The sequence below is a fragment of the Chinchilla lanigera genome, unplaced genomic scaffold (genome assembly GCF_000276665.1).
Source record: "Chinchilla lanigera isolate Chin_1 unplaced genomic scaffold, ChiLan1.0 scaffold00008, whole genome shotgun sequence".
NCBI lineage: Eukaryota > Metazoa > Chordata > Mammalia > Rodentia > Chinchillidae > Chinchilla > Chinchilla lanigera.
In genome coordinates, this window is record NW_004955409.1 from 27,172,542 (window position 1) to 27,200,409 (window position 27,868).

Here is a 27,868-nt window from a genome sequence, read left to right on the forward strand (position 1 = left end):
TAGTCCATTTCAGTTTGAAGAAACTATAGAGGACAGACAGCCCCACTCCTTCAGCACCCCATAAAGATTTAGAGGATTTATATCTCTCAGGGGAAATGTTACTGGAGAGAGAGCATGGCAAAACTGGCTGGCGAAATGAGTGGGACCTGTCCATCACAAGATCCCAGGGCAACTAGAGGACCTGTATGTAGAACTCCTCCCGAACTCCCACGCAGCAATAATGGAAAGCCACTATCGCATGAGTTTGCATAGCCATGCAAAAGCAGCCCATACCGCGCCTGAACATGGTGTGTATTTTCACTTACCCTCTTTTTCTAGGGAGTTTATGAGTTTGTGTTTGTTAGGCGGAAGTTTGCTCTGCAGAGCTGGTTTCTCCCTTACCCACCCATACTTTTCTAATAAACTTTTGACACTGTTATTGGCTTGCCTTGTCCAACTCTTTATTTGAGGCAAGAAGGACCTAGAATATTTTTGATTGGTGAGCCATTTCTAAGAAAACTATGCTATAACAGATATGCATTGGAATCATTCTGCATCTTTAAAAGTCCCCATGTCCAAGAGGGACAAGTTAAATATAGATCTCATAGAGTCGGGCGTTGGCATCAATATTTGCATGTAGATTTCCAGGTCATACAGAGCTGCTGAAAGGATTAAGTAAAAAAATATATAATAAGTATATATAATTATATATTAATAATATATGTAATAATTATATATAATTATATATTAATAATTATATAATTATATATTAATAAATATATATAATTATATATATGCTTATGTATATATCTGATACATAATATATGCTCAACAAATACTATTTTTGTGTAAACAAGTACATTCCATAAGAAAGTTGAATAAGGTCTTCATGAATTAAGGGTAGGAAAAAAATACTTCCAAGCAAGTGGGGCAAGAAGGGTATACAAAACTAACATTATGTAGTTGATATAAGATAAAATCATCAAATGGTAAATAGGGGGTTCCAGAAAACCTAGCATGAAGGAACATAAAGACTTTGGAATCCCCAGGGCCCCAAGAGCATTTGGGTTGGTGTTAGTAGGAGAACGGACAGAGAAGGAACCACGTGGCAGATGCAGTCTATAGAAACTGGCAGTGGAACCTGGGAGAAGAGAGAGCCCCATGGCTTTTGAGCCCATGTCATAGTAGAATAACAAGGTAAATGTAGTTGAAAATGCAGGAACTGCGGAATAGTATAGGGACAAAGATGAGTGTTCAAGAACATGGTAAGAGCTTAGAAGGGTTCAAGAAATAGTTGAAAAAAAGAGTTGAGCCCTTAAAGGATAATGGTTGAAGGTATAGTTTTGGAAATTTTCTTTTTTCTTTGCTAGCGGGATATCTACAACCAAGCAATTCAATGAAAGTATCAGTGGGGAAAGCACAGATTACAGTGCCAAGGGTGTATATACCTCTTTGTTCCTTTGAGTACCTGAAGCCTATGGTAACTTACATTTTTGTTTTGTTCTAGGTTGAGGTTCTATAGCTTTATAATAATTATACTACTTCCCACTTTATCCACAGTTTTGCTTTCTGCAGTTTTAAGAATTGGTCAGAAAATTCAGGAGAATACAATATGATATTTTGAGGAGAAGACAGAAAGAGATCCCATCCACACAACTTTGATTATAGTATATTGTTAATCTGTTTTGATACATAAACTATCTCATAGGTATATTTAGGGAAAAACAGCATTAAAAGTTTGGTACTATGCAAGTTTCAGGTATCCACTGGGGTAGCCTTGGTTTTTTGTTTGTGTGTTTCCTTTCTTTCCATGCTGGGAATTGAACCCAGGGCCTTGTGTGTGCATTCTGCTGAACTACTCCCCAATTTCTGGGGGTCCTGAAATGTATTTCCTGTACCTAAGAGGGGAATACTTTACTTTTGTTAAAAAATAAAAACTTCTTAAAGCTGGTTAACACCCTTTTGTTGCAGTTACAAGTATATCCTAACATAAATGGCAGGGTTGTCATAGCATCACCAATCCTAAAATATGGGTAGGGCTTCCTTCTAAAGTTATATAGGGAAATGATTATGAATATAAGTATATAAGTCTAAATTCTGATATGTCAAGAGGCGTAAAACTATAAACACAACATGGTTGCTTTAAAATAAAAGGAATGTTGTGGGACAGAAACAATACTAAATTGAGACACACAACCTTTGATTTCAGTCCTGGTAAGTCATCTGGCTTGGTCAGGATAGTATTTCTTCAGACATAGAACAGTGGAAAAGAACCAGGTGATGATAGCTTCTAGAGAATTCTAGAAGCATATGCTCAATAGAGTGGCCTTTACTGTACTGCAGCATTACCTGCCTCCCCTTGTAACCCCTTAGTGGGGGATGAGGAATTCAGAGTACAGCTGGGAGTTGATAGATACAACTTACTTTAAGAATCAGTAGGGATTTTACACGTTATATTTGAACTGGAATCGTGCTTTGGTTTTGGCCAGTACCAGGCAAAACCTTTCTGTGTTCTAAACGTTCATCTTGGTCTGGGCCTACGTCTAATCTGCAGATACTTTTCAAAAGAGCTTTCTGAACTATGAGATACTTTAGCCTTGAGATCAACTTCATATAAGATCTCAATCCTCCTGCTTCCTTTCACTATTCTTATTGTACCATAAGGAAATGGGAAAAAAATACTAAAGCCTGCATTTTTCTAAATTCCTTTTGTAGGACACACTGGGTGCCAAGAAGGGCGAAGCAGGGTGCACAGGATTTCTGAGTTGAAATAATGATAATAATTTGACAAAAAATTCATCTTAGCATTATTTGATTGTCCCACAGTGAAAAAACCCATTTATTTGACTGTTGAGTTTTCTCTGATTCAGTAAGGGGTTTATGCGATGGAGTAAGTGCACCCTGCAGAGTTTAGGAAAAGTGTGGGAGTGTTAACAAGCCACCCGGCTTGGACACATAGCTACTTCTTTTCCTGCCATATGCGCCTTTCACTTGCCTGTTAGTGATACATACTTCGATGTGCTCTTCTAATATCTTCTTGTTACAAACAAGCGCATCACAAAGACCTTGATAAAACTTCCCCTCTGTCAATACTTTGGAAAGAAGTTTCATGGTGGAGAAAGACATCTGGAAGCTAATCTCTTTTCTTGTAGGACTAAATCTCAGTTCTAGTAATAGGAAGCATTTTAGTTATCAAAAGGAAATGCCAAGTATTATGTGCAATATTTTCCACATATAATGTAAAGCATGGACTAGGGCAAGGTGACTAGGGGAATAGAAAGGGCTGCAGGCATGGAATAACTACAGATTCCCTGAGTTTAGAGTATCTTCAGAGATTTTTCACTTGTCCTTGAAGGGAATCCAAATTTACCTTAAAATTAAGCTTCCTTCTGGCACTCTGGTCTCTTTTCTTTTCCCCGGTGTAGAAGTCTGGTTTAGCATACAGATTATGAAGTCACTAGCTCAGGTGGGAAAGTCAGCTAATTATTTTTAAGTGATGGGGCTTTGAAGCTGCCCTAAACCTGCTGAAAGATAAGGGCTTGGCCAGGTCTTCCGAACCTAAACATCCAGCCTATCACACGACAACTTAATCAAAACCAGCATGAGAATATCAACCTTGTATATATTACTTCATCTAGAATTTTGGGAAGTGTGTGTTTTAGGATTTAGAGCATATCCATAGGTTGAAGTCTGCTACCCATAGTTTTGCACAGGCCCACAAACAAACAAAGAATCAAACAAACAAACAAACTCAGCAAACCAACCCTCCAAACCTTATCTGAAACCAGGTCCTTGTCCACAGAAACAGCGCTAAGGAGAAGACGTCTGATAACCTTTAGATTTCAGAGGGATAATAGAATGCAAATACTATTTCCCTTGTCTTTCTAGGACCTCAGACTTTAGTTCTAGAAATTACAGAGCTAAAACTGTAAGCTTATCACAATTCACAATTATGAGACTAGGGATAAGAAAAAGAGAAAATTGATCTCAAGGCGTAGGGAGGTTGGCGGAGGTGAGATTCACAATGAAATAGATTATTGGCAGGGAGTGAGTGATGAGGTAGACCTCTTCTGGGGCCAAGGGATGCAACAAGAAAGGTGGTCTTGGGATGCTATCATCAGGTAGGCACAGAGATGGCTCTGAACTCAGCAAACAAGTGGGTGGTGAAAGTCTTTTTGGGAGTTTGTCCCAAAGAATTTCCTTTAGATCAGGGATCTTCAGTATTGGACAGGGAGTATGGGTATAAGATACAACACTTCAGGACATAAGACCAACAAGTGCAAGAAAGGGCATTAGGGTTTCAGGTGGGTTACCTTAAGAGCACGCTTGGTGATTTTGAAGAGACCAGGTACTAGGGAGGGTTCTGTCCAAACATGAGAAAACCCTGACAGAAACCAGTATGTTGGATGAGAGAGCTAAAATTATGTTGAAAGTATTAATTTTCAGAGACTCTGTGATCTTCCATTTGGTTTGAACAGACATGAGGAAAACTGAAAGAATGATGTTATGGGAGCACACTATTTGATGTTTTCCCTGATTCCTGAAAAGACTCGGTGAAGGCTGGTCCAGGAAGGAGACAGACCTGAAGTTACATAGAGGGCATTCCAGACTGTGGAAGACAGAGGTCCTGAAGGAAAGCAGATTTAGGCACAAGTATAAAGGTGAGCACGGACATTCCTACTCTTACATTTGGAAATCCACTTTGTTGGTTCAATGCATGAATATCTAAAATAACTAAACGGGCCTGGTGCATGAGGGAAAACATACTTTGTTTTTTAACTGAAAAAGATAAAACATCTAATGTTGATATCAGGGATTTGTTTTACTAAACAAAAGTTCTTAAATTGGAGTGTGCAGAAGGATCATCTGAAAGCTAATAAACAATGTTAATTCCCAGGTCCCATGTTCACAATTTCTAATTCTCTAAATCTAGGGAAGGCCTAGGCACCTGGATTTGATCCACTGTTCCAAGTGTTCTGAAGGGAAGTGGTTGGCAGATCATTGAGCCCACCCAACTGCTGCTTCTCTTCATAGGAGAGTTCAATGAATTTCGAGATCTTAAAAAAGATGACCCAGAGACACATCACCAACAGCCTCCCACACAAGAGAAGAAAGATGAGCATAGGTTTATAATTAAATCTGAGTTGTAAAAAGTCCTGCTCTGCAGAGCATAACCCATTGCCTTTTGGTTCTTTGAAAATGGAGGACTGGCACAGGAGAAGCAGGAGGCCTGGGCCGAAGTAGGATGGGGCATGCTTCCAGTGCCTGCTCCTTTCTTGTGAAGAGGTCTGCATTCTCTCAGCGGCCAGGCCACAGCGGGCTGCACTGTTGTGCTGGGAGCCTCCTGGGGCAGGCTGAGCTTTCCCAGTCCCCTCCCCCTGCCAGCCTGGCCCTAGCTCAGCTCCTGATTAATTCAGGGGATCTTGGGAGGTTAACCCTTCATTTGATGGCTCCAGTGGGAAGCTCAGAGATTGCTGGTAATTCATCACCCTTGCTTTTTTTTTTAATGCAGAAATATTTTCTAAGGCAACAAATAAATTATTTTTAAAATTCACATATAATACACATTAGACACAGCATTCTTCGCTTACATGACTGTATCCTCTGAACATAACATCCATCTCTTTTAACAAACTTCAAATACACAGCATAAAATATATAGCTACAATTACAGCTCTAGCTTCTCAAAATGGGCCTGGACCCCATATTTGCTTCCTGTTCCCTTTGGAGAAAGTTGTCTTTCTTCTACCAAAGATAAGGTTTTTTTTTTTATTGGAATAGTTTAACTAAGCTGCTGAGAGCTCCTTAACGAGATTATGTAAATGTATGCCAAGGATATAAACCACATTTTCTCTGAGAGTGGAACACTTCAAATATCATTTAATAAAACAGGACCATGGTAGAAACACCTCGATAAATTGTTAAGGGGCAAAGCAAGAAGGCTGAACTATACACATCTGATCAAATTTCATTTGATTCAGTTACTTTATTAAAGTCTCCTAGAGAAGGACAGAGAAGCATTGCACCACTGGAGAGGGCAACGTTTTTTATTCCTCTATCACTTCATGTGGAGGAGAACATATCACCCCTCATGGCCCCCCAGGGTCCTCACGATTTAGAGCCACTGTCTTGAGGGGAGAGAGGCAGTTCTCAATGTAACAGACTGCGACTGTATTTCTCAAGAAGATCAGGAAACAAAGAAGGCTCAGAACTAGACCCATGCCAGGCAAGGAATGAACACTGCATTAGCCCCACTTCCTGTCCCCTCTTTCCAGGAAGCAATACTCTGATATATTTATATACTTTTTTGGAAGTCATGGGCTTTTATTAGGAAAGATGTAATATGTGACATGGATACATACATATGCAAGGATATCTTTTCTACAATATAGATATATTTGAATATAAACACATTCAAGGATATGTTTCCTATCCTTGCTTAACATTTTTGTGTTTTCCTTGAATTTTTTGAGTTGGACAGTCAGACTTGTTCTAAATCTTTATGCTTTTCTTTTTCACATTTGCTAGAAGAACACTGCACAGACACTCTAAGCTGTAACAAGTGCAAAAACATGCAAAGACAGGAGTGCACCATGGACTGTGCACTTCTGTGATGAGGACAGTCAGCAGAGGGCCTGGTCTGCTGCTGAGAGGAAAAGGGAAGGCAGTGCCATGTACGGGCAGCCTGCTCTGTCCCCTCCATTCAACCTGAAGAACTGTAGGACAGTAAATGATTTGCATTTTCATAATAAAGAGAAACTGGTAGAGGATAACTTTTAGGTATGAAAACCAGCAAGTCCTCTCTTCCTCAGTTTCAGAGAATGCAGATGTAAAGAAAATTATACATCTAGATATGCAGATGAGTCCTCAGGGAAGGGTGATTCTGCTGTCTCCTGAGGTGGAATATTTTTAAAAGTAGCCATCCTAGTAAGGGAAAAATGCAAATAATAATCACAATAATCATGATTATATTTCTGAGAATTAAAATTGTTTAAAGTAAACAGGTAGATCATGCATAATTTGAGAAACAATTTAAATTCCAATATTTCCCATATTTAGAGAGAAAATTCCTTAATGAACAAACCTAAAAATGATCACTTGCCTGACTTGCCGAAGGCTTTTTCTATAATTCAGTAGTACATTTCAGAGCACTTATTCCCTTCCACTTTCCTGTTTTATTTTCCCAAAAGTGTTTATATCTATATATATAAATGACTAGGTCGAACTTAGGATTTTAACCTTCAAAAGACCCCATGGCACAGACAGGGGTTATTATCCATTCAGCATATGCAATTCAAAACACTTGTACGGCTTTTGTGCATGTCACCAGCTCATTTGCTGCATTTGGTTTATTCAGCCATGATTAGAGATAGTAGTCATTTACAGTCACACATTTGGAAACTCCTTAACAAGCTTCTAGCAGTTTCTTTTCCAAGGCTGTTTAAATAGATGAGGGTGTGGTGTCAGCAGCGCCAGCAGTTTCCTCCATACCACTGATTCCCTCTGCTATTTGTCTGTCTTTATCAGGATTTCCATTTTGCAGGATGGCTTAAAACAAGACTCAAAAACAAAAATGCATTCTACAGCCTATATAAATCATCATTTCAGGAAGATTGACTCTAAAAATTAAAATTGAAACCACCACACTCTAACCTGAAAGTTCTCTTTAAAAAAAAAAGAGTCCCCCTCCCCTTTTGATTTTAAAGAATACTTTTTGAAGTAATTGGCACAAAGACTGTTCTAGTGCAGATTGCTGCAAGTGTGCTCTTGGCAAAAACATCATAAGCAGTAGAAAAACTTTAATATGTTCAAGGAGCCAAATACAAACTGACACCAGGAACTCAAGTATGGGAACAAACAGGGAAAAGAAAGAGCATCTCAATTTAATACAGACCTACATACAAAGGACCAATTTTTATGATTCATGGTTTAGCATACAATGCAGCTGTCATCTGAGTGAATATAGAGTAGTTATACATAAGAAATTAGAATTATCAATTCGAGAGAATTTCTCAAGAGTCCTTTTGATATGTGATACTGAGACGTAATGCCTAAGAAACCAGACATCAATACGTTAATTGAGATCAGGTTGGGGATCTGTTTAAAAGAGGTTTGAACTTGGAGAAGCGTCTCTTTGATTTGACCTCTGGTATAGAACTTCTGCAGGGAAACTGAAAAGGAATCACTCTTCTCCTACCTATGGCCTTCCTTTCTAGGTCTTTAAAATGTAAGTGTGACTCCACGTAACCCAAGTGAAAGGTGGGGTGTTATTTTATTTGTGTCGTCTGTGTGGAGGAGAATGAGAAACATTTATAGACTTCTGCATTCTGCAAGTTATGGGGAGAGTGTTCAATTCTCTTTATTCTATCAAACAGAAAATTGAAAACTCTTTATTATAAAATTTCCTTAAGTCATCTCCTTCTTTGCTATTTTATGGTAAGGATTCAAGGATTTGGAGATTTTCTGCATCTTTCTCTATCCACTTTTCAAATTTATCCCTGATTGTGACCAACACTTTCTTTACCCTGAAACTGAAAAGATGGCTCCGTTTTTACAGTCTTGCTCAGTAAGATTTCTCCTGCAACCCCCTGGAGTTCAAACGTGCTATATTTTTTTTTTCTTGGGGAACGTTTGAAGTCCCCTTTAAAAATAATGCCTTGAGGATATTTTTCCCTAATACCATTTAAAGAAACTTGAAAGCATATGGCTCTTGAAGCGCACAGGGTTCTAATGAAGAAATCAGCAACACTGCTCATATGCAGACTTCTACCAGGAGCTTTCAGACCCAACTTAGATCAGTCTTTGGAATGAAGTGCAGTGCTGCAGAAACCCTCTCCACCACCTGTGCTGGAAAGGCATTAGGAGCCAGTGGACTACAATAGTGTATTTCAATGTTCAAAGGCTGGAAGTTGCTGGAAAGGTGGTCTTGCCATCAGAACTGTGAGCGGCCAAGGAAATCAATCTCATAAGCTTGCAAGACAACTCTATACAAATATTTCTTGGTAGTGCAGTCCCCATCCGTAGTATGGGAGGAGAAAATAAAATTCTTTCTAGGGTTCTATTTGATGTGGTCCCTACTAACCCTGCTATCACCTTAGGTGATTCTCTGCACAGCCAGCCAGGACTAAATAAAACAAAAACATGGGATATTAATGTACTTTCCCCGAAATTGGGTAGAGCATGCTGTTTTCCTGCAGTTTTGCAATAGATTCTCCAAATCTATCATAATTAAAATCACACTTCTTCGGGCACAACCTCATTAGTGCCAAAATATCACATCTTGTGCTATTTTGCTGGGATATTAGCAAAGTAAGTAATGATTCTTTTGATTGTTGGGAGCAACTTGTGCTATCATGACTGCCAAGTGAAGATGCAACTGTTTAAAACAACTAGAATCAACATGACATTTTTTTTTTACTCCTACTTGATTTAAGCAGATGATCAACTCTCAAAGGAGAAGCTTTGGGCAGTAAACTCTACTCACCCATTCTCTCTGCACAGTACTTTTGAAAGGAGGGGTGAGGGGAGCAGTTGATTGGCAGGTACTATATGTGAATTACTCAGATTCAAGGGGCAGGTGTTTTATTCATTCCTAATCTTTCTATGGTCAGATAATGCTTTTCAAGCGTCTAAAATGTTCATGCATCATTTTGTGTACCTAATCCAAATTACATAATTTCAGTTCTTCAGAAATATCCCTGAGATTAACCTTTTGTCAGGCACTGTCCAGACCCTCATGATACAGTGATGGAAAAAGGCAGACACAATGGGAACGATGAGATACCACAAGTGTTTCTGGTTGGTTTAAATGTCTGTGCTGAAGGCCCAGGTGAAATCAGGAAGGCCAGTAGGAAGTTTCCATAGAGGTCCAGGTGAGGGGGAAGATGGTAGCTCAGGAGGATATGGTGCTACACAGTCACGTGTTGGATCAGCATAAAGGTACAGTTTCTGATGTTTTAAATATGGGATCTGAGGTAAAGAGTAAAGTGGAAGGATGTGCCTACACTCCATCCAGAGCCCTAGGATGGAGTACAGTGCCACTTACTGAGATAGAAAGGATTGGCAGAGGGCTCCAGGGGTGGGTTTTGTTTTGGTTTTGTTATGATTGGGAAATTGTCAGTGTTCAAGTGAAGATACAGAAGTTTATGTGTCCTTTTTCAGTGTCAGTATTTCCCCAAACATTATGCAATGATCTGTATGCTACAATAGAATAGGTCCAGAAATTTTATACATATCCATTGTAGTAAAAAGCCCTGCCAAGGGAGGGAAATGAATAATATGCGTGCTGCCATCTTGGATTTTTAAAAATCCACATCTGAGCCAACAAATAATATATTTTCTGATAAAACACTATGGAGTCAGGACTAAAGACAAGTAGAGGAGGTGGGCGAGGAAAACAATATGTTTCACAGTAATAAAATTATGTGGCCCTCCCTGAGATATTTTCACTAGACAAATTTTATTTTTCATATACTTTCTTTAGACATCATTTAAAAAACACCTCTCTTTTCAAGTGTGGGAACATCGGGGCTGGGGATTTAGCTAAGCAGCACAGCACTTGCCTGGCAAGTGCAAGGTTGTGAGTTCGACTCCCGGTACTGGAAGAAAAAAAAAAGTGTGGGAACATATATCAAAATCCAGAGTAGGGAGCCGGGGGTATGTGTAGCTCAGTGGCAGAGTATTTGCCTAGCACGTGTGAGGCTTTGGATTCAATCCCAGCGATGAAAAAGAAAAAGAAAAAGAAAGAGAAACCCCAAGAAACAAAAGCAGAGAGCCGGAGAGTAATTCATTCATCCCAAGTCATGCTTAATCTCAGATATAAAAGTTGGGGCATCACTTTTAAGAAGCTTCCCTTTCAATGCTGCAAGAAGATACACACACTCTCTAGGCTCTGCAATTTCCCATTTCTGCTTGGTCTTTCTGGAAGGCACCTGTGTTTGGGTCAAGAAGCAGAAAGGCAAATATAGTGCTCCCTCTGGCAGAAGGTACTAGTACATACAGTATGTAGAGAAAGTGGGTCCACTTTGCAAAGGCTCCCCTTTTGACAACACTTCTGCACACCTTCCCAAAGCAATGACCTTCTCCTGGTAGCTGCTGGAGGACTGCTGCTTTTGTTTGGTTTCCTTAATCCTGACAAAGCAGCGAGGAGGGCTCAGGTAGTAATTTATTTATAAGAAATTATAATAAAGCTTTAGCAATTTGAATGCTGTGCAGAGAACTGGGAGGTAGATTGTAAAGAGGCAGGATATCGAAACTTAGAAATGAGCATTATGACAATCTTTTGGTTTATCTACCCTTGGAATCAATTTTGTCATTTTTAATTGACCGATTTTCCCTTGTTTGCTTAACATTTATTAATTGATTGTTATGCTCATGCAATTAATTCAAATGCTGGCAAGTTTAATGCAGAGAAATTAATTTTCTTTTACCAACATGCCACTTAAAATACATTTTTGGAATCCTGGGTTACCCGGAAATTACCTTCAAATTAATCAACAAGGAAATTAGATGGTAGTGTCCCTTGACATCTGTCAATCCAAAATATGTCAGTTTCTTCTTTTTGTTTGAGTGAATTTTTTCAGCTGAGTAAGGAATAAGAAAGAAGCCTGGATATTAAAGTAAAACAATTTTGCACCTTCACTTAATAGGCAGAGAAAGCGAAGAAGTTCCTTTGTATAAATATGCAATGTTTAAATGATTCTTACTGAGAAAGATGTGCAGAAAAGGAGTACATTTCGTAAGAGGACATAACTTCTTCCTAAGCAGCTCTTTTGCCGGTTTTCTTTATTTCCCCTTGATTGAACCATTCCTAGGAGCTAACAGGGTAGAAGGCCTTACAAAAGCAAAGTTGTTTGGGGGAGGGACATGGAAGCTGATCCCTGAATGAGACCCAGGTGGGTGCGGGCAGAGAGAAGTGAAGAGGGGATGGGCCTGACCAGGCACAGCAGAAGGGCTCTCCTTGAAGAGGCAGCATTTGGGCAGAATTTTTATGAGAGAATAGGACAGCTGGGCTTTTAGGTTGGACAAATAAGCAAAAGCACAGAGATGTGAAACTATATTTTGTGTTCTGAAATCGAGAGGAGTGTAGACAGATGACAGAGGGGAAAGGCTGCAGTATGTGAAGCTGGATGGGCTGTGGAATGCTTTACACAGGAACTGTGACTTTATTTTATAGACAAAAGGGAACCACTGAAGAATTCTTATGCAAGGTTATATGACTTGATCTGAGATTTAGGGAAAGAAAATTCTGAGGGCAATCAATCAGTCAATCAGTCAGTGAATCAATCAACCAACCAATGTTTTATCTTTATGAGGCACTTCTCTGTGCTGGACTCTGGGGCTATGATAACTGTGAAGGAGCTCACAGTTTATCTACCTGTATCTAATTAGAGTGTGATCAGAGATATAATGGAAAGGCAAATAACAGAAATGGCCAATACCCTGTCCAGATGAGGATGAAGAATAAAGGTGGGTAGAAAAGATCTGAACCCAGGGAGTACCCAGCCCTTTCTATTTTTCTGTTTTGACACGGTCTTGCTAAATTGCCCAGGCTGTCTTCACACTTGCAATCCTCCTGCATGAGCCTCCTGAGCACCTGTATTTACCACACCCAGCTCAGACTCAGTTTTATTTTTTATTTATTTATTTTTTTTTCTTTTCTCCGGTACCGGGAACCGAACTCACGACCTTGCACTTGCCAGGCAGGCGCTTTGCCGCTGAGCTAAATCCCCAGCCCCTCAGTTTTATTTTCTACCTTGTACATCCCTGGTCCAATAATTGAGACCTGGGAACTCTTCCTTTACCATGTCTCTTCCTTTTGACATCACATCAGTTCCAAATACCCTTAATGTAATACAGACTATTGAAAAATCACATCCGGACCATGTGGTTGGCAGCTTCCTAACTAGCATCTCCCTATTTTTTCTTGTTGGTGCTGGGGTTGAATCCAGGGTATTGTGCTTGCTAAGCATGTGCTCTACCACTGAGTTATGCGCTCAGCTTGGCTTCTTATTTTTCTCTACTCTGGTCTATTCTGCATTTTACAGCCAGATTTATCTTCCTAAAGTATCTTCATACTAAAGGAAGCAGACCAAGTGATAGGATCTCCCTTTTGGCTTTGTGTATGTGTAACTTTGGAACAACACTTTGAGCTCTCTTAACCTGTTTTCCATGTGTCAAGTAGGGATAATAATCCTTTCCATCCTTATCTTGCAGACTTTGCAAGAACCAAATGAAACAGTGAAATTCAGAATAGTCTGTAAAGGTCTAGGACTATGCAGATATAAAATACTATCACTGTCATTCTCACTATTAAAGAATCTTGAATGATTCTGAAATGGGATATTATTTTTAAATGTCTACACTGAATTCCTATTCCTTCTGGCCACTCTAGCCCAAAGCTTCCCTCTTCCCTTTCAATTTCTACTATTTGTTTCTCCCACCCAATCTCATGAGGTATTCACTACCAGGTATAGTTCTTTCCTGTCTCTGCTTTTGTCCTTAAGGAAAAAATGTGTCTTTTACCTCTATGTACACCTCACAGGACCCAGACTATGGGAAGATGACAGGCTACGTGGGTGCTCTACTTGTATCTACTGTGTGAGAACTCACAAAGTTCTAACTTTATTTCCTTTGATTCTTACAATAGCCTCTGAGGCAGGTAAAGCAGTGTCTCTATATTAGTGTCTCTATCACAGAAATAAGGAACTGGAGACTAAGAGAGATGAAGTGTTTTGTTGTGATTACACAGCTACAATACAGGTTTGATGTTCCTCGAGTTCAGTGCTCTTTTTCACAGTCTGCTGTGCATCGCCTGCCAGTCTCGATTCTTATTTTGATCCATCTGAGCAGTCAGAAAATGTTCAGCTCCCTCTTCTAGCTCAAAAACCTTCTAAAATGGATTTGCCTTTAAAATTTTTTTAAAATTAGTAGGATTCTTCTTGGAGGGTAGTTATTCTTTGAGCACAAATGGAAACTTGAAGAAGCCACCCTGTTGGAACTACAGAAAATGTCCAGTGAGCTGAATAGTATAGTGGATATGCATGGCTCATCTGGATACTGAAGAGAATACTTGCACTATTTCTACCTCTAGGAACATAAAGTCTCTATAGTACTAATTGCAGATTCTGGTAATGGATTACTTTATTACGGATAAATTTCAATGAGGTAGACATACAGTTTCAATCACTAATAATAAAATATCAATTCAAGGTTAGATAATATTAACACTCTTTGCCTAATCTTTAACATTAACCAAAGTGAGCAGCAATGACAGAGATCCCCAAGAGGTCCCTGGTGTCCCAGGTCCATTGTGTGGCCTAACCCCATCAACCTGGATTCATGGATGCTTCTGAGTAATCTTTTAACCCGAGGCAACCCACAGACTCTACTAAGGTAACAGGGCTATAGTGATAACTTCCCCCATTTTCTGTCTCTTATTTTAGGAATATGCTTTCTGCCTTTGCTCTCTTCAGAAATGGATAATCTGAACAACTCTATTAAAAACAGTTTTTCTTCACAAAACCAAATGCTCCAAGATCAGAAATAAAATGAGGGAGAGATCAATTCCTAATGATAAACATAAGCTAAACCAATACTGTCTAAAATGCTAAAGTCTTAGGCATTACAGTTATAATCCAATATAAAATTGGGCAGTCACAGTCACTTATTTTCACTCATCATAGCTAACATTAACCTCATAATAACTCTATGATGTTTCAGAAGAGGTGCTGTTACTCCTTTTCAAGAGTCTCGGGCTGGTGAAATACTTCCTCACTGTCAAATAAACAGCGAATAGCACAACCAGAACAAAAAACTACATCTGTTGATTTTAAGGCCAGGATTCTTTATGTTTTACCAAGATGCCCAAAATGTCATTGATGTCATTTTTATTAGTATACATATAAATATATTAATTTCAGCTCTTCATAATTTATAGCTTTTAGGAATTTTTGTTTGGTGGCTCCATAGAGGTAGAATATTCCAAGGATAGGTGTGAGTCAAGTTCTGTGCAAATATTTTGTTATTCAATTACTGGTCAATTTTTATGTGACTCACCAAGTGACCCTGAGGTAGCCTTAACTGGTCATAAATATGCCTACAAAATTACCTAATTTTGGAAGGGTGTATAAACATGCTTCTCTTTGTCCTAGGCCCATTTTATATTTCTCTTTGACCCCTAGAAGATACCCCAACCAGTTCTGGAAGTTCACTAACTTTTCCACTCCCTTAATAATTCTAGTTTTCTAAATGACATGTTCAAATTCCAGCATGACTATTAGAAATAACAGATTGCACTGAATTAGAGGTACCTTATGTGCTGTGGCTCACTGTAGAAGCTTTAGACACTGTTTGGAAGTAAGTTCTTTATGGTAGGAGCTAAAATTCTCCACAGACTTGAAAAACTCATTATCCCCCTCCCCATTAAGATAGGATTTAAGGCAGGACTCTGCAGCTGTGGCACACAGGCCAGTTTTCCTTTGGAACAGAAATGTCTACTCTGGGCCTGGCACCATGCTTGTGTTATTCAGTGTGTGCCCGCTGTGAGGGACCATGGCTCCCGTGTTTGGCTGATTCTCATTGTTTGTACCTAAAGACTTGCCTGCTGGATCTATGGTCTTGTCTATGAAACACTTCATGGCAATTACTTTAATGAGAAATGTAATTTTTTCTCTTTTCTTTTGTCCTTTCTGTCTCTCTTCTTCTTTTCTTTTATTTTTTTGTTAGTTTTGAGACAGAGTCTTGTTATGTAGTGCAAGCTGGCCTTTAACTCACTATGTAGTCCAGGCTGGCCTTGAGCTTTCAGCAACCCTCCGGCCTCTGCTTCCCAAGTGCTGGGATTACAGGTGACTCTTGGCTGAGAGATGCATGCTGAAAGAGACCCTAAGTGGTCCATTACATCAGTTTTACTCCCCAACAGTCAAATACTACATTCACAGACCTTTTAGCTCCACTAGTCCATGATTGTATAGAGGGAGAAGGAGAAGAACAAAAGAGAGAACTCTAGGAAGAATTTGTGGTATTCATTCTTGGGGACAAAAGGACAGCAAAGAGGCTCTGCCGTTCTCTAAGATGAATTGTGTGTTTATACTCCATCTTCTTGAAAAATCAGTGCAATGGGGAGGAAGAAACAAATCCCAGATGACATGAAATGCTGCCCACCCACATTCCACAAGACTATGTTCCCTAAATGCACACTGCTGCCACAGAGCCAACGCTTTGCACCTGGCCTCACCCCACTGCCTGTTTCTAAGCATTCAGCTCAGAGAGCAGAGGAAGCTGGCAGTAATGAAACAAGCACTTTCTTGGCCTCCCTAGTACGTGAAATGTATTAAATAAGGTTTTTTTGTGTTGTTCCTTTCCATATTCCCCCTCTCACTTTCTGCCCAAAGACTCATTCTATTCCATTTCTGTTGATATCTATGATCCCAGATTGTACTCAATTGCATTTCTTATACTTTGCCTATTTCCATAGTGCTCGATTTTGAAGAATACCAGGAACAAACCCTCCAATAATGGATGTACTGATTTACTGTGGTTGCCTCAGCCTCGTTCATTCACCTGGTTCTTCTCCAGTCACTTCAGGTGTCATGGGTGCCTCTGAGGGGGTGCTCCTCCTGCTGTTCCTCACTAGTTACCTTACTTTCTTAATAGGCTCAGGAATTAACTGCTTCATGGTAACTAACTTGCCTCTTTACAAATGTCTGAACAGAATATATTTTTTAAAATTTATTTTTATCAGCACATGATTGTAGCACATAATGACTGCGTTCATCCTGGGGAACTGGTACACATTTGTAACACATCGTAATTTTTTCTACATCCCCTTCCCTTCCACTCCCTTCCCTATCCCTCCATCTCGTGGGCTTTTATTCTTCAGCCTATATTACCTCTGTACCTTTTGAGCAGAGAATTATTATAACTCAACCCCTTGGGTGCCTCTTCTGGGCAGAGAGTCCATTCAGCCCTAGGCACTAGGAACTGGGAGATCCCAAGTTTCCTTAGTGTGGTAGTCAGCTTTCTGTCACTGAACAAAATATCTGAATCATCATTTTATTGAGAGAAAAGGTCTGTTTTGGCTCACAGTTTTAGAGGTTTCTGTCCACGATCAGGTAGCACTACTGCTTTGGACCTGTGGTGGTACATCATGACAGGAGTGTGTGGCAAATCAAAACTGCTCACCTCATGGCCAGGAAGCAAAAGAAAGAGCAAGGAGAGCCCAGGAGTCCCATAGTCCCCTTCAAAGGCATACCTGAAAGACCTAAAGACCTCCCACTGGGACCTATCTCTTATGGTTCTGCCTCCTCAGTAGCTCCATTCTGGGGATTAAGCCTTGAATACATGGGCCTGCAGGGCACATATGAGATGTAAACTACAGCACCTAGGGAAGGAGAACTCTGTATTTGTCGCTTTTGCGGCATGGACATTTGCACTCACTTTAGGTTGTAGGGAGATGAGTGGGAACAAATACAGGAAGTAAAGCTTCAGGGAAAAACAAATCACTTCTTTCCCTCAATAAACATTTTCATTGGATTCTCCTGTTGTAGCTGCCGAAGTCAGATCAAGGAGCCTGCAGAATTTTCTGAATATATTTTCCTGCTTTATAGGGTATGGGCTGCATGATCTGATAAAAGCTATGACTAAATGAACCCTACAGTTTGTATCCCCATAGCCATGAGTGTGTTGACTCCTCCTCTCTTGCTCCCCCTCTTTGGCTGTGGAAGGTTCATTATTTACAGTTACTGCAGAATCAATCTGAACTGGCCAAAATCAGGGATGGAATTTATAGCACAATAAATGCCCTGCCACACAAATGCAGTTACACATGAAAGGCTTGGGAATGTTCTCCTGAGCAATCCTTCTACACTGTAGAAGGTATTTTTTTTTTTTAAATCAATTTAACAGAATCATTTTAATATATTTTGAGAAATATAATCCTGACAGCAACAGAGACATTTTTCCTGAGGCAGGTATTTTTGCAGAAAACAATGTTATTGATAAAAAACTTAGCATACTGGAACTTGGAAAGGGAATTATATACATCTTTTTCATTCTTTACATAGGCCCTTTAGAGCTCCATTTCCTTAACCTCACATTGCATTCCGCTTTCTCTTTAAATTTTTTATTCTTGTGACAATGTGTTAACACTTCTTGAAGGACACTAATGAACTATTCTTTACAAAGAACCAGCCACACCAAGTTGGCTTCGACAGGCAGGCAGAATTTGAAGTACACTGAAAAGGTAATGTTTAGATTGGGGTATCAATGCTTTTTCTTTTTAAAAGTCTACAAGTTAAAAGATTGCATTTGTATCGGGCTCATTTTTCTTGCTAAGTGCCCATATTATGGGTGAAACCTATTTTGCAGTATTCTGATACACAGAGAATTGAACTTGAGCATGAAACACTGAAAAAAAATCAGAAAGACAGATGGTAGACCGTCCTCCCCAAAACTCAATTTCATATTATGCATGTGATTGCTAATAGGCAAGCACTAAAAAACAATTTTCCTTGGCGGAGAAGGGCTGATAAATTGTCAACATAAAGTTAGACTGTGGTTCCTCCAGTGATCGAAAGCTCGTCTGTGAGTTTGGTCCCATCAAAGTCTGCTTCTTACAACCGTTTCAAAATTTATGAATGCATATGTCTATAAAGTGACTGAAAACAACCCATAATGCATGTTTGTTTATTGTGTATCAGATCTGTGTTGCTTTAGTACATGCAAAGAAACCAAACACGCACCCAAACCCATTTGTGTCCAGTTCAATTTTCTAGCCTCTCGTATGGTAATGAAAAAGTGCTAAGAGCCAACCGGGAATGTGATTTTCCCTTCAATCATGAGAGCTGACTTAAACAAAAAGATCTACTCTTAAATGGCACTTGCTTGGTTTAGGAGTGGAGTCCATGGGGTTACACCAGAAGTAGATGTGTTTGAAAGCAATTGAGACATTGATTATCTGGAGAAGAAAAAGATGTTTGAAAGAGAAAAATAAATAAAGCCAAGCAGATAAAAAGCAACTCAGCTAGTGACACGCAACACAAAACACCAGAGTCTCTTACTATCTTTGATAGAAGATAAAGCCTGCACAGACACTGCAAAAATAGTGAGAAGTGGAGATATCTCATTTTTAATTTTGTTAAAAATTTGTCCAAAGAAATAATTAAGCATTCAATCTGAGAATATAAAAATTTATTTTCTGGGGAGAAGGAAAGATTAAAAGTACAGGATGTATATACTGTGTTTGATTTTCTAAAAATCTCATTTATAGGGTTGAATATTTGTGCAGTTGTAAAACTGATATTTCAGGTCATCACTCACTGTTCATGTGAGCATTGTTTAACTACAGATGAGTTATAAGTAAGCATGACTGGAACAAAGGGAGTGGGTGCTCGCTCAGATGGCACTGTTTACAAAGATTGCTATAACTAGTCTAAAGGTTGACTAGTCAACAAAAATTAGAAGTAAGTGAGTGAAGTTCTCATACTTTTTCTAATGAGAAAAGAAGTCATCTTTAAAGACTGTCATTTTACCAAGTAGTTTATCTAAGGAGAAATTTAGGCTACTTGAAATGTAGGCTTTGTTTCCTCGAGCCCACTACAGAGCTGATTCCGAGAATCCAGGTGTATAGACCACGTACTCAGACGACTGAGCTCGGGGTTTGCTTCCCACTTCAATTCATTTTATAACCCCGACATGTCAATGCCTCTGAATTTCATCCCCCACCCATCCCTTGATTCTAGGAAGGTCATAGTCCTCTCAGAATGTCCACATGAGCAATTTAACATTGAGGAAAAAAACCTGTAGTTTTGGTAGATTGGCAGAAGGAAAAAATAAACTGAGAAAATTCTAAAAGGAATTTTCGAATGACTTATTTAAATCTACATACTTACTCTTTTATCTTGTAGGCTAAGTACAACTTTCATGGTCTCCTTGTGAAAGAATCATGCTCTTTTTCTAAAAATTAATCTAACAAATCCTTGGAATTTCCATCCTTGTTATCCTAAACCCTGATTATCTGATGGGGGTGGGCTTGCATGACATGACAGTGCCTGCTCCTGTCTCCACTGGCCGAACCAGCGCAGATGTCTCCGCTCCTACAGCACTGAGTCCCTGCTGTTCCATGCACTGACTGCCGTCATCTCTGTGCTGCTGGTGTTCCTGCTGTGGAGTTCCCTACTCCAGTATCTCCTCAGGGTTAGCCTGTCCTTTCAGAGCTGGCTAAAATGATGCGTCCTTGAGATCCTCTCCATTTCCACCACAGATTTACTTCATCCTCCTGCCCCCAAGCACTCCTCCACCTCCGCACATATCATATTCTCTCAGAGTCATGTCTTTGTGCATCTGCCTGATTATAGACTCTGCTCCTTGGGCCAAAGATGTGATTGTATCCACCTTTGTCTTCCTAGCGCCCAGGGGAGCGTGAAATGCACACTGGTGCACAGTCAGTACTGACTACATGATTCAGTGAAATCAGTTCCTAAATACTTCCAACAAAAGGTGATGTTGAAGAGTGAAAATTATAAATCATTCTTGGTTACATTGGACTTTTGTTTTTTCAGGTTCTTATAAATGGATAAAGCATATTTTAAAAGTTCCCAGTATATGGGTAAAAAGCTTTGGGGGAAAAGCTATATTCTGAAAGTAGTTGCAACAATTAAAATTAGTTATTTCATATCAGGCTGGAAGGAACTGAAGTAGATAAGCTCTAGGGTCAACATATGCCTTGTTCAGTTTTCTTTAAGGCACAGAGAGTAATAAAGCTTTCCATTTTATCTTCAGTGAAATAATACTGCTGCAATATCACCTCGTTTTTGATGTCAATGACAGTTTCTTCTTACCTTCATGATGTCGAAAGGGAATTACTATTATTAGAATGACAGATTACTAATGATACTGGGAAAAAAAAGGAATAGCTGAAATTGTTACAATCTAAATGCCCAGTATATCCATTCTTAACTGAGCCCCACTGTTTGGTACTTTGAACAGAGTAATTCTGCGGTATCACAGCTGTGTAAAATTATTCTAAGCAGGAAGTAAATCAAGAGCAGGTGCCTATGAATTTTCACTAGCAGAGTTCCAGCCTTTTAAAAATTTTAGGACTGGCTGGTATGATTAGGAGGTGTGACTTGGGAATGCAAAAGGGAAAAGATGCTTTTGGGGACAAAATGTCTTATGGGCTCCTGTGGCACATCTCCACTGTGTGGGGAGGAAGACTGCTCAAGGGCCCTCTGGGCTTAGCAGTCTTCCAGCTCTTTATGGGACGTGACAGTATGGTTTGCTCTTTCTAAGCTTCGAACCTTTTTCACCTACTGAGTGCCTTACTGTCAACCCATGTATACTTTTGGGTTTTAGTTTACCATGGTTCACCAACAGAGTTCTCTGAGCGCTCGGGGGCCTGGAGGTGCTAGGCATCATCACTTTTATGTCCTAGAGTTCAGTCCCACAGAAATTAATGTTTCTGCACTGTGCCAAGGTGCTTGGGATCTGGCCATTATGGGACACTGGGCAAACTGCATCACTTTTCATACCTTTCCAATGAAAAGACAAAAAAGACAGATTCCATAGAGAAGGTATTAGTTCTTAATAAGTCTACAAGTTAATAACAATGTTTTACATTTCCATAGCATTTCCTTGGAGGAGTTTAATGATTATTGTTAATTCCACTGATGGTAAAAAAGCATCTACCCGGTTTTAGCCACATGTAGAGGTACTCCAGGCCATATAATAATCAAGTGTCTCTAGATTGTGCTTTTAAAGTTTTAGGTCCTATCAACTGGAAATGTAAAACCGCTTCATAAAATGCTAGCATAGGTATTCAACAATAAGCCAAATGCAAAGAAACTAAAGACAAAAATAGATAAATTTAACAAGCACGTGATGTTATATGTTACTGGGATACAGAGAAGTGTTAATGTATATTGTGTTAAAGTAAATGCAGAAAAGAAATTTGACACATCTCATGAAATAAGGCAGGACTATTCCTCTCAAGTCACCATTTTATTTTTGTCCTCACTGTATGAACTAGATTGATTTTCCAGAGTCTGAGTGGCTTCATGCTACCCACAGTCTCTCTAAGGACAAGGTACACAAGTTCTCTAAAGTCTCTCAAAGAGTTAAAAAATTTCAATGCAACTTCAATCATCAGTGACTAGTGAGTATCAAAGGCAAGCCCTATTGTTTACCTTGTTTTTATGGAGGAAACAGAAGCACCAATAATCAGGCTGGCTGCCCACCATCACAGATCAAATGAGAAACAAAGCGTTGGCAGCGGAATAGAACTGTAAAACTCCCCAACAGATGTGCCTCTGTTAAGCCTCTCTGTTTCCATGACTTCTACAAGGAGTCATGAGTTTGAGGGACAGTTGAGAAGGGGCTGTTGAGGACTATTAAATATATTCAAAACTACTAAGTAATAATCAAGTGTCTCTTGATTGTGCTTCTAGAGCTCTAGCCACTAGAACTGGGTACAAGTGGGGTACAAATTAAATATATGTTGATTTTTAAAAAAATGAGTATGATAGCACGTGAGAGAATGTGTCAACCATTAGTGTAGCCATTTTAAAAGCAAAAGGAGGAAAATCTCAACCTATACAACCAGCAGGACCTGGAAGGTAAAAGTAATCTTATAACTTCACTGGATGCACATTCTCATCACTAAACTCCCTTTAAAGGAACCAGAACTCTGTCCCAAAGAAGGAATATGTTCTAGCCTTGGTACAAATCATGTACAATATTTATAAATTCATTCGCTTTTCAAAAATGAATTTTTATTTAATGTCCACTCTATGCCTGAAATAATTCTAAGAACTTTAGCTTACTATTGTAGTGAAGGAGAGAATAGTACACAAATAAATATATAAAGTAGCATCAGGTTGTGTTAAGTGCTATGAGGTCATGGATAGAGCAGATAAACAGATTCAAAGGATATACCTGAACTGTTTTTGATAGAAGATGAGGGAAGTAATGCTGGAGCAGAAATCTCAGTGAGATACAGGTGTGATTCAGAGAAATCCCTAAGGATAATAAACACTCCAGGAAGAATAAATGCCAGGTGTAAAGGGCCAGGTAAAGGAAGATATAAATGCTGCTATTCCTTGACTTGTAGTCAAATGACTGTTTACGTATTAGTTGTTTCTATAGACAATATTCAACTATGAGCTGGGGGGGTGATGTTTCCATCATAGAAGCTTAGAGATATCTTTTGTCTTCTGTTAGTCCAGAGAAAGGGAGAGGGAGTGAGAGGGAGGAGGAGGGAGGGAGAAGTAGAGGGGGGAGGAGGAGGAGAGGGAAGGAGAGAGGGGAGAGACAGAGAGAGAGGGAGGAAGAGAGAGAGAGAGAGAGAGAGCAAGGAAGCCACCTAAAGCTTCTCTCTTGAATATTACTATAAAGGGCAATGAACTCATTACTCAGATGATTCTTTTGTTAAAATAAGAGTCTCAAAGAACTTTGTGATGAGGATATTCTTCTAGCAATGGTGGAGCTTAGCAAGGACATTCATAAAGAGATGGGAAAGACATGATTGACTCCTCGACTCTTGAGGTTGTAGATGAAGCATATATAGAAGTCACCATATGAACAGATGTGAACTCCAGAGTCCTGACCCTTTTCCTCTGCTTGGGATGAGTGAATAGAATCTCCTCCAAGTGGCATCTAGAGAGACACAGCAGAACTAAAGCCACAGTGGTAGTCAGCCTTCCCTGCAGGGCTTAAGAGATGTTATAGATGTTCCTACCAAACCCAGAGGCTTATGGTCCACAGAAACCTGGACATCTCATTTATTCCAGAAATCAACAACATCAGGTCAGCCCTCCCCTGCTTCATTTCTTACATTAAAGGGCAATGTTAGTCTGGCTGTGACGCTAAATCAATTCCAAAGAAAACCATTTGGTATGTGCTTCTTTTATTAAAGGGACAGATGACGTATTTCATTCGTATTTTGTCCCTTATAATCAAATCAATATTCAGGACACTAAAGCAAGGAGAAAGTTCCCAGAAATAAATGCATTTTCTATATTCAGAAGAAATCATTTCTTATTCTAGAGCTCATGTAACTTCCAGGAGATAATCTGAAATATTGCTGATGAAATACTACTTTCCCATAGTTAAGGGTGCATAGATAGAGGCAGGATGTTAAGGTTTTGGATAGTTTAGATTCATCTTTATCAGACTTACAATATGAGTTCTGAAAATACTTCACATGAAATCACGTATGATGTGCTCATGATAGACCAGGCATTGTGATAGGTGCTTTACCTGAATTACTTCACTTTATTTCAAAGTAGCCTTATGAAGGAGGGTGGTTCTCCTGGTGGTTATACTTTAAAAGACAGGAAATAGATACATAAAGAAGCTAAATAACTTACTTAAAGTCAAAGAACCAGGAATGCAAGGCTGTCCAAAATCCTTGGGTACCTGAAGTCAGAGCCTCTGCATTTACCACTCTTTGGTACAGTGCTTTTGAATTAATAAGGGCCAAACAGGGTCATGTACCTGGAAACCCTGAAAATTTTTAGAGTTAAGCAATCTGTACTTGAGAGGACTGGAGAAAAACAGAAATTGTGGGATATTGATGTCATTTTTTAGGGCATTTCAGCATATCAGATTACCAGACCTGGAATGAATGATGAACTGTGCTTGTGTTTGTTTACTTTTTAGTTCATAAGTCATTTAAAAAATAAAATTAATTTCAATGGGCCAACATCTCATTAGAAGAATACTTATATAAGCAAATCTATCAGATTGAGAATATACTTATAAAAATATTAACTTTTTGAAGGGTATTAACAATATTATATACAAAAAAGGTCATTACTTTTTATGTTGGTGATCTCATTTTCAAAGTGGTTATTGCTTTTGTTATTTTTAGGTGGTGGATACTCAGGAAACCAGCCTACAAAGATACAGCATTAGTCAGGAATGCATGCTGTTACCTCTCCCACTTTCTTTCTGTAATCTGTACAATGGAAAATGAAGCAACTGTAAGTGAACTTGGGTTGGAGTCACTAACATACTTAGAATTTATAGACACTTCACAGAATGGCTAGTGATTATGCCTCTAGTTGGCAAAATAGCTAGCTGATTAGTCCCAGCAGAAATGACATATCCCAAGCAGGAACTACTGTCATGCCTTGGTAATGGGAAATAAATTCTTTAAGATCAGAAACAATGTCAGCTGTATTTAAAATGACACTGGAAACTAGGTTGTAATGGACAATTGTGCAGAGGTGAGTAGAGACTAAAATGAGATAATAGGATTTAAAAAATTTGATTTTATTGGTCCTCTCCTCTATTTGCATTTTTCATCAGGATAACCTCTGCCTGTACATTCTACCCTGGAAAGTTTTTTCTCCTTCAATTTATTCTGGGTGTCTGGGTTGATTGAAAGGCAATAAATGCATAGCCTTTGAAAGCCTGAATGGGTTGACAGAATTTTTGGTCTCTCTGAAAATTCATCTGTTGATTTGACAAGACAGTTACATTTTGCACAGCTTGGAATACTGTACTCATCATTTCAAGCCAACACAAAGCTGAAGCAAAAGCTTCAGGAGAAGTACTGATATGTCCAGACACTTGGTACATCTGTGCATCTCAGCTTGGAAGGAGTATCTAGATGGCATCTAGTATATCCACACTTGTCTAGGAGAAAGAGCAACTTCTGATTGATGAATTCAGTGTATGGGGGTCTTAGAAATCACCAGGGAAAGATTACTATGACATTGTCACCACACTGGTGCTGAGCAGTGATGCCCTGAAGCACTCTGCCTCTGGTTGAACTAAAACTTGCTGTGTACAGATACTCACTTGGAAAAGGAAAGAGCTAGCTCCTAATGACAACACTTCCCATATCGTTAGCCATCTCTGAATCTCTGAGAAATTATGGAATTGTCCCACAAGGTAAGATACTGGCAAATAGTATTCAAATTTTCAAGAGTCCCCCAAAAGTTAATCTCCAGGTGTTATGGTTTGTGTCTGCATGTCCCTTCAAATCCTCATGCAGTCATGGGGTGGGCTTCTAGGATTATGGGTGTGAGTGCTGCACTGCCCTAGGCAGTGAGTTTGCATATTTAAGGGAGAGGAAGAGGCTGCTTGCTGCCACTCCTCCCTTTTGCTCTTGTTTCTTTGCTATTTTCCTGCTGCCATGAACATTGCCCTCTGCCATGTGCCACCCTGACTTGGAGCCAGCTGAGCATGGACTGAAACCTCCACAGACTTTGAGCTAAATAAACCTTTCCTTCCTTAATTTTGGGTATCAGGTATTTTGACTTAGCAACGAGAGAAAAAAAACCAAAACCCAAAAAAAAAAAAAAAAAAAAAAAAAAAAAAACAACCTCTCAAAAGATGACTTAATTAGAAAGAAAATGGTGGTCAACAGAAATTGATATGAAGTTGGAATGAATATGTGATGCTAATATAACTCTACTTCTTTTCTTCTGAAAGGAATCCTCAATTGATGGGCAGAGAGAACACGGTAGATATGGTGCACTTTGAGTTTGGTAAGATATTGATGAAGATTTACAATGCCTTTATAGTCAAGGTGGAGAAACGAAACCCAGATCACAGTATATGGTCATTTGGGTTTGTAGCTCTTCCAAAGGTCACATTGAAAAGACACTGATGTCAGCTAGCAAGCTATCTAGTGGTACTCCATAGGATGTAGACTGTCAACATTTTTCATATGTATCTCAGAAGGAAAGAACATACAATTCATTTCAACCCACATTTATTCAGTGACAACTGTATTCAGCAGGGGACAAAGCAGAATAAAAAAGTACCCAGCAACCAACAGAGTATATTGGAAAGAGTGTGGTATTAGAGGTAAGAAGATCTGGATGTTTCTCTCAATCTTGCCTTTGATTACTTATGTGGCTTTAGATCAGTCAATTTATGCTTCTGTGCATCAGTTTTATTTACCTTCAAAACTGGAAAAATAGAGAGAGTTAGCTAAAATAATTATTTTGTTACTCTGAAGTCACACGAAAGTACTTCTTAAAATGGAGAAGAGAGTTGGCAGAGTTTGTTGAAAATAGGCACAGTAAGCATAAGTAACAACTAAAATAATATTTTCATGCAGAGGAGAGGGGATATTTGACTTACATGTATTTGAGAAAATAAAAAAAGAAGTGACATCTGTATAGTGCTATGCTGGCAAAAAAAGGCATTTCAGAGTGATAGAAGGGCACTGTAGGAGAGGAAAACAGCATGGTCAAAACTGTAGCACTATTACTGTACTAACCTATCTTAGGAAAGATGGTTGGCATGATGTAGCTAGAGCATGGGGGGAAGGATTCTGGGAAAGAATGACACAGGTGGTGATAGAAATGCTAAGCTAGGGTCAGATGCTTCAACATGTTGGCATTATGAACCACCCACAATGCAGCTGCAGAGAAGCAGATGATAGCTGAGGCTTTAGGAAGAAATTGGAGGCAGGACTGAACAGAGAAGTAAAATCTGAAGGACACTTTGGGAATTTCTCACAATACATTTGTAACAAGGCATTAAACTACAGCAATGACAACAGATGCAGGCAGATTTTTGGCAGTGCATTAATGTGGCTGGTGAACAAGGAGCAAAGGTGGATATTTTAATATTGTGAACCTTACTGGAAATGAAACTAAGAACTAAGACTCCAAATGACTGAAATAGTTATAATTTCTGGCTATTCTGCTATCATCTTGAGACCTGTTAATATACACATTCAATCAAGACCAAATTTGCATATGTAGAACGTTCACTTTTTAAATTTACCTCGTTGTAATTTGGACTTCAAAAATTCTAGTGATGTATATCTAAGTAAACAGGGAAAAAGACCAGGTCTGCTGAAAATAACTGTCCTGACTATAGATATAATTTAAAAATAATATTCCCATATTTCTATAACATTCTATAATAT

At 39.1% G+C, this 27,868-nt stretch overlaps 1 protein-coding gene across 1 annotated transcript in view; it reads right to left on the minus strand.

Moving 5' to 3' along the window:
* Window positions 1-27,868, minus strand: part of Npas3 (neuronal PAS domain protein 3) — an 840,673-nt gene that overhangs the window by 37,932 nt on the left and 774,873 nt on the right. The gene's annotated exons all lie outside the window — the stretch shown is intronic.